Source organism: Harpia harpyja, chromosome Z (genome assembly GCF_026419915.1).
Source record: "Harpia harpyja isolate bHarHar1 chromosome Z, bHarHar1 primary haplotype, whole genome shotgun sequence".
Taxonomy (NCBI): Eukaryota; Metazoa; Chordata; class Aves; order Accipitriformes; family Accipitridae; genus Harpia; species Harpia harpyja.
This window is the reverse complement of record NC_068969.1, coordinates 31,769,752-31,778,224: the sequence shown is the minus strand read 5'-3', so window position 1 is coordinate 31,778,224 and position 8,473 is coordinate 31,769,752. Positions and strand designations below refer to the sequence as shown.

At 38.3% G+C, this 8,473-nt stretch overlaps 1 long non-coding RNA gene across 18 annotated transcripts in view; it reads right to left on the bottom strand.

Moving 5' to 3' along the window:
* Positions 1-4,529: 4,529 nt before the first annotated feature.
* LOC128136562 (uncharacterized) overlaps positions 4,530-8,473 on the bottom strand; it is a 131,176-nt gene continuing 127,232 nt past the window's right edge. For 13 of the 18 annotated variants that reach the window (XR_008233411.1, XR_008233412.1, XR_008233413.1 and 10 more), the window contains one exon: positions 4,530-7,818. This is a non-coding gene — a long non-coding RNA (uncharacterized LOC128136562). The remainder of the gene's footprint in view (positions 7,819-8,473) is intronic. The other 5 variants (XR_008233417.1, XR_008233418.1, XR_008233419.1 and 2 more) reach the window with 2 other exon arrangements.

Here is an 8,473-nt window from a genome sequence, read left to right as displayed (position 1 = left end):
AACACATTTGTAAATATACACACATGCTGTTGCTGGCATGCATGCACTTGTTTATAAACTTATCATTTATTAATACCTACATATGCACACACACAGAGATGCCTGGGGACATAATGCAAAACCAAGCAGATAACTATCCTCCTTAAAATGATAACCGTAGGAGCACAACCTCTGCCTGTAAACTATTCCTGGAATTTCCTTCATTTTCCGTTACAAAGTATGTGGTTTGTAGCTAAGTAAGTGGCTTTTATCCACTTGAAGACATTTATGTGGTCAGGTAAGCACTCCACTCAGCTGGAATGAATAATAAAAAGGAAACTGTTATTTATGTGGAGAATACATGTTTTGGATCAATGAAGAAGACATGTTGGTTTGGGATTTGCTTGCTTATTTCTGGTGAGGATATAGAATCAGTTATAGGACAATACCGACTTTTTTTTTTTTTTTCTTATTGGGTGTTCAAGGAAATCCAGGGACTGGGAAACATCTGTGTCTGTCTATAAACATCCCCTATGAAATCCCTGTGCTCAGGCTGATGGCTACAGCTGGCTCTGATTCCCCAAACACGCCTTCACTTCAGCCCTGCTCGGTGAGCTGGCATTACACTACTGGCTTTTTGCTCGTAGCTGTCTTCTTGTGGCATCATGGAGCTAAATATGGAAAAATTTCTTTCTTCATTGGGTAAATTAATCTGTGTCGAGCTCATTGGTGTCAAACCCTGAGCTGACATCTCTAAGTTTATTCAAGGTATCTCTCTTCTGAACCCACTGCCCTCACTTGCATGAGGTATTGTTCTCTTGTCTTGTGGCTTCAGCAGTGATTTACAAAATGCAAGCTGACTGCAAAAACCTCTCATTCTGATTGCAAAACAGGTGACATGTACCGCATATGGAGATAATTGTCAAAGGGAAATTAAGGTTCTTGTTTCAACACTGAGTTACAATTAAAAATGCTCTTAATTTTCACAACTTTCCTTTTTCACTCAGAGTTTTGGGAAAAGAGGAAGGAGAGTTGGAAGATGCTGCCTCATCAAAGATGCTGCCTCATCAAACCCAAACCCTTCACAAGAGAGCACATGAAGTCTAGTGGTGCCAACACCCCGAATGGAGCTTCAGTTGGGTTAACTCTGCTACACAGAAGCATAAAGAAGGCATAAGAGCTGGCACATCCTAGAGAAGTGCAAATTGACAAAACATGGGAGAATCAAGGACCAGAAGGAGAAAACTGATAAATAGTAAGAATACAATGGATAGGTTCATGTGTGGTAGGTTCAGCATAGACTGATGGAGGTTATATCTGACAGTGTGTGGTTTTGCTTCTTTAGTGAGGAGTATTGCGTATGCTAAAAATGCCTTTAAATTATGGGGAAAATTCATTGGGCATGAGGGGAGAAGGTGGGGAAATCCACACAGAACTATTACATGCAAGGATGCAACCTCTTGGTCAGGATGTTCCTCAACCACAAGATGCTGACAAAAATTAATACACAGCTGCCTGGTTCTTATGCTATTTCCTAAACACCTGCTGTTGACCTTGGTTGGAGACAGGATTAAAAGGCCAGATGGATATGACTCACTAGAAGCTGTTGTCATGTCCTTAAGGCACAAGGTGACTTCAGGTGTCACCAGGGACATAAAAGGTAGATGGAAGGTATTCTGTAAGAACAGTAGTAGTGAGACAGAAGAGAAAGGGAAGGGTTGATTCACTGCTCAGGGGAAAGAAAGATACACTAATGACACTCCAGCAACAAAAGAGTTTCATTTGTTTTTGTTTTTCAGTCATTACTTGGCTGAAATCAGTTGTCATGGCCAGCAGTCATGTTGAAAGGGCAAAATTCCAGCTACTGAAGGGGAAGAGCAGGTAAGGGAGGATTTAGGTTAAGTTACTTGGTTTTAAGTCACTAGCATTGATGAAATTTACCTTGAGGTTCTAGACAGTTGGTTGAAACAATTTATCTGAGATGTTGGAGGAGTCAAGGGGTACAAGGGCTGGTGGCTTTTATCCAGTTCAAATACCAACATTCACCATTTCTCTAGCAAAAGCTTCAAAGTACCACGGATGCTGTAGTCTCACTGCAGGATCAAGCAGGAGGCAAAACTGAGTTGTACTGAGACCTCTTAAGCTTTCAAAACAAAAACCTAATCAAGAGAAATGTAGCAGGGAAAAAAATCACATAAGCTACTTTTTTAATAGTCTTTTTTAAAGTTTGTTCATGTTTCTGTTTTCTTCCCTCTAATGAATTTGCCTCCCACCATTACTTGTCCCACAGAATTTGTATGTTGAGTTCAAGGTATAGCATCCATGCAGCACCATGAGGGGTGTAGGAAAAACAGAGCTTATAATTTTTTTTATTAGTGTGGTGGGAAATGAAGAAGAATGCCAAGAATCAATTGAAGAATTGTATTAATTGGAGATATTCAATAAAAAAGAAGAGAACTAGCATCTACTTTTTATTTTTTCCGCTGCTCTTTAGGATATCTGATTTGATTGGCACCCATTGATGGCAACACGATTGACACAAAACCACACTCCAGCAGCACAGTCAATTCCAATGCATTTAGATATCTATGATTTCTTGCTTTTCCAAGAATAATCGGACCAAAGATTGAATTCCGAATGTTGCATGCTGAACTTTAGAAGCTGAGATGAGCATTGTCCTTGAGTGGTAGGCACTGGAGTCCACACACTGACATGCAAAGCCGATTACACCAGCTTGCTTCTTTTAAATAAAATCAATACAATGTAATATTGACAGTTTCTAAGTATACTCTTCTACAGTTGCTGTTAGAAGACAAAAATGTAACGATCTAACTGGTGTGAGGTGTGGTTAAATTGCAGTTCTGTACTGTTTAAAGACACCTTGTTCACCAATCTTAAGACTGGTGAAGCCTGCAATGTTTTTAATATGAATAGGCAGATTCAAGTCTTACCTTCTTAATGTTTAGGCTGAAAAAAGTGCCGTTTTTCTGAGCATTTTGCTATGCAAAATACACAGGAACATTTCCATGATATTAGGTAATTCAGTATCAGATTTATTTGTAATTCCAAGTGGAATGGTGACGTTTGAGCTGAATGCAACTGTGAGACTCAAGACTCGTGCTGTGTTGGGCTTATTGTTTCCCGCATGCTCTAAAGCAATCAAACAATTCTGCAAATGTTCTTCAAAGAGTACATCGAGAATGCTACCTCATTAAACATGTCCTTGGCTTTTGTTCCATTTCCTACTTCAAATTGCTGCTTTTAGTTGTGAAATGACCTCTTGTAGCAGTGAAATTTTATTAACTCTTCAATCCACTGGCACAGAGATGAAAATAACAGTGAACAGGGAAATGAAAAATGAGTGGTTTGGGACTGACTTATATGGCAGAGTGGCACAAAATGGAAGTAAGTTCTACGGCTACATGATGGCATGTTGCTTGATATTGGTGGTATTGCCTTCATCCTCCTAGTAGGCTGATGATCAGTGCTGTAGACCCATACCCGTCTGTCTTCTGGCTTTCTGTTAAATAAAGTGGGACTAATTTTGCCCTCAAATATTCTTACTGTATGCATACACTTAAGGACCAAATTTTGCGGTCTTTTCCTTTTTGCTTTCTGTTGCACAATATCCATTTCAAATCTTGAGCGAGATTCACTTATCCCATGAATTATTCCTAAGCAAGCAGGGTTAAATGAGCTTCCATGAAAGGTGCTCTGAAGAGGCAGTATATATTAGAGTCACAGTTCAGTCCTTGATTTCTCTCTTCAAAAGTGGAAGGAAGACTCAGCAGCCCTTTAGCCAGCAGAGTTTACTCCTTGCTCAGCACTGTGTTGGCATTAGCTCGAGCGTTTAGAGGTCAGGGAAACGTCTTGGAGTTAATGGGAAGCAGGATGGTAGTCCATGGGCAGATTTTCCTCTTTTCCTGACTGTGACCTGCAGTTTGTCTGATATCCTCGACAGTCACTCGCCTGGAAATGTAGCTGGACCTGCAGCTAAACACACCTTGCTCAGTGCACCAACCATTAATTCCACTCATTAATTTAGGCGTAAGAAAGCAAGGCTGTCAGGCCTGATATCCACTGAAAGTCCATGCTGATTCATTTCCCTCTGAAATGAATGCTGAGCAGAAATTAGCTCTGCCCTGGCTGCAAAGAAGCGATGCCAAATGCACCTCGTATTCCACCATTGCCACCAGGCAGGTTTGAACACTGTTTCCAAAACAGTTCTGATACACAGAAATAAATTCACAGCTCTCAAAGCCATTTACATGACAGTGATGAGCATGTTGTGGTCATATATTGTGTGGTCCCAAATGTTTAAAAAAACCCCTTTATTTAAAAGTAAGTAGTGCTGTGCTATTTTTAATTCTTCTATTGCTACAGGACGGTGCTGCACAGAACTTTAGACTTTACCCATAACCATAATACCCAGATTAAAATAGATCAAGATCAAAAGGAGGAGCCTTTTCATCAGCTCAACTTCCTGAAAGGCCTAGAAATGGGATTTTAAAAGAATTTAAAGATTTTAAGTAGGACTCCAACCAGAGAGATGTATTTAAGCAATATGAGCTGTTTATTTTAGTAGAAAATTGGGAAAAACATATACATTAAATAAATCAAAAGTTATGTTGTATTGGTGGAAAAAGTGTTCTGAATAGCCAGCAGGACATGGCATGAAAAATGATCAGGGGCTGTGTTACACACACACACACACACACACACAGAGCTAATCTCACAGTTTAGTTTTATAATCTTTGTTTCATGCAATTTCGACAAAGATTTTGTCTGCAGAAGATCTACAGGATTTCTGAAAAGCTAAACTCTATAATCATAAAATTAATGTAAAATAGCAATAAAAATACAAGTGACTTGAAACTGTTTTAAGGGTTTTTTTCATTGAATTTTACATTTTGTTTAATATAAAGGTAAAATTTTATTGCTGAGCATAAGAAACACAAGGATAAAGGAGAAAGTTTTGAAAAAACAGTAATTTCATAGAGAAGATGAAGATAGATAGTTCTCTAAGAAACCTTTAAAGAATGAAATATACATAGCCAGGTTTCATAGAAACAAATTGGTTTTTAATTTTAAGTTATAATTTATAAATATTATAAAATAGGAAAATCATGCTTTAGGTACTGATCATAGCTTTTCTCTGTTGATTTCCATTTCAAAATTCTCACTGGCTGTAAATCAGCTTGTTTCTGAAGTTTATATATGTTTAGAATGAAACAATGTCCTTAACTTATTTGTCCATTAGGGCCCATGGTGCTGAAAGCAAGCAAGCAAGCAAGTAAGCAAATAGGAATTTAACACAAGAGCTGCATTTCCAGTACACGGTGCAATAGGTAAATAATGAAAGGGCCTAAGTAAAAGTTACTGTTAAATCCTAAGCAAGCAAATAAATAAATATTTTGGTGCAGTGGTTGTACATGCATCTCAAGGGTATTTTGAACCTTTTTCATATTCCATTTAGTTTAACTCTGTGTCAACTCAGTAGACTTGCTCCTAGTTGAAGAACCCAGTCAAGTACTCAGACCTGCATGGGTTAATGCATATCTCTGAAGATGCACTTAAATTAGCAGTCTCTGAGCACTCTCCAGGTTCTCCCTGCCTGGCTCTGACTTCAGGATTCAAGAACTGTACTCCAGCATGAAGAAACACACACCTTGCAATTTTGCATACACGAGAAACAGTGCATGTGCTAAATGTGCCTTATTTGATTTGCTCAAAAGCTGGGGATGATCGATGAATCCTTGAAGAAAAATTAGAAGTAAACTGAGAATCAGATTTTTACTTATTTTACACTCTGGTGGTGCCTCCTCTCAAGGATTTTTTTTATGCTACGTGCTGTCCAAAAGCAGAACTCTCCCTGGACCCAAAGCAGTGCAAACTGCACATCTCACTATACAGTTTGTCAATAATTACTGTCTTCAGAATATTCCATGATGCAGATAAAGACCAAGTTTTCTTTTTGCTGCTAACGTATTTTGTTTCCAAAAAATTAAGAACTGTAGACGTATTTCCCAGTATTCAGTAATCCATCTTAAGTGCTTTTATGCAATGCAGCTAAGATACCTCATCTGCAAACCAAACCAAACCAAACAAAACAAAACAAAACAAAGTTAACATTAACTCTTTATTACAAGATAAATACCATAAACTGCTTCTCTCCACAGAAGTCAAACAAAATGATCCATGACTAAGGTGTTATCTTTCTGCACTGACTTTCCACTTCAGATACTAAGAAAAGCAAAGAAAAAAGAATTGGTTTTAAGATGTGGAAAACATTTTCTGATGGTGGTGATAATCACATTAACATTTTCATAGGTATTCATTTATACAGATACTTAACAAAAAGGTACACAAAAGAGGGTGGGAGTGAACTATGTTTTCATTAATGTTTTTTTAAAAAAGCAAAAAGAAGAGAATTCAGAATGCCAAACTTTGACCCTGGTGTCATCCATTAAATTCTCCAGTCAATTTTTTATTCAGAAATTAATTTCATTCAAATATGTTTCAGCGATGGGAAATGTCTCCATGAAATTATATAGTAGCTTTTGCAGAACTAATAGCCTCTTTCACAGTGATGGTGGAACATCATGCAATTTTCAGCACAGATCAAGAATGTTGATTTGAGTTTTCTTAATGCCTCTTTAGCAAGAGGTAGCCAGTGGCCAGGAGTGCAGGCAGCACACCTCGTAGCCTTAAGGGGTTGTTTTTCTCTGGATGCTGCTCCAGGGAGCAGGGATACCTCAATATTAGTGGAACCTTCCTAATGACATATCTGGTATTGCCCGCCGAAGGTTAAAGGGGATAACTGTGGTTCCCTCCAAGTCCAGTTAAAATCGGGTTCTTCTGGGAACTGCACTGAGACTACTTCCTAATATCCATCAATTCCACAGGAAAAGAAGACACAAGGAGCATTCCTCTAACCCAGATAGTGAGAGTGAAATCAGTACCTGTTCTCTCTTGATCTTCCATCATTTCACACTACGTTGATAGTCCCATAATTTACCTTTTCTAACTTCCTATTAAGATCTGGAAGCCAAGAGCTCTGCTTCCCTACTAGCAGGATTTTAATGGAAAATGTTCTTCCTTCGCACCTTACACAGCTGTGATGCAGGTTTATCCCATCCTAAGCATCTGGGACTATTTTTCTCTAGCTGGGAAAGAAAATGAAGTGCACAACCCCAAAACTGGACGACTATTTCAGTAGCTTTATACAGCTCCAGTGAAGAGTAGACAACAGGTAGATGGTGTAGGATTTGTCTTGGTATCAGCCAGTCGGTCTCAATTAGGTGGCACATGTATTTCTTCTTTATAGATTGTTCCACTGCAAAACATGTCGTCCCTGGCTCCCCGTATCACAGGAGTATGGAAAGGCTGCACTGCTGCAAACAGTGTGAGGTGCCTGCAACCTACAAGCAACAGCACCGTTTTACGCACTGTGGTGCTTTTTTAAAAAGAAAGCCTCTGAATAGCAGGAAGTCACAGTTAAACATGTTACAGAGAGCTATCTTTTACTTGTCACATTACAACTGGTGGTTAGTTTTATTAAACTGTGATTGCAAACATCTGCCTGTGGAAGCTCCATCTGAAATGCTTGTCTCATTTCATACACTGCATTGCTCCAGATATTCATCAGCTCCATTTGCAGCAGACTTGGTTTTTGGAAGGACTCATCTCCATAACTGTTCTTGATTTATTCAGGTTTCTGACACAGTTTATAATTTTTAAATTTTTACACTTGCAGTGTAAAAGCTTGAAAACAGAATTAAGCCAAAACTTTTAAGTTTATCTTGATGCCAGGAGTCACAAACTTTGTGTGATTTTCATCTGAAACAACAAATCAATGAAGTTGGGTATCTGCACATGTCAGTGAGTCCAGCCTAAACTCCTTGCTCATTATAGAACATAAAATCAGCTAAGACCAGATCAGTTTTGTGTTTAATTCTATGGCAAACTGACAACAATTTTCCTTGGTTTTTTGCTTTCTAACACCTGTCTTCTGTAAAATCACAGTTCCCATCCTTACGCAGTGTGTACTTACTTGCTAGCATCATTTAAACCAGGCTATGGAAAGTAAGCATTTACTTCCCAGCAGTTGTTAAAATGCCATTCCAGATTGTATTTAAATTTATACATTAAATAAAGAGTAATTATGTTCATGTGAGGCAACGATGATGATGATGGTGGTGATTAGATCAAGCAGCAGATGTGTGAACATAAATGCCTGCCACCTTATTTTAAACATCAGATGAGCTAAATGGAAGTTTAAGTATCTTTTGGGGATCATTTTGTTAACTCAATATAAATAATTATTTAGATTTTATTCTCCATTTGAAGATACGGTAAATTATAGTCAACTGTTCTTCACAGTGTTGATATCATAGCAGCACTGACGTCATTACTTCAGAGGCAACTAACTAAGAAGCGCATTATGTAAGATGTCTTTTAAAATGCATAAGCAGGAGAACAGTTTAAAATTTGG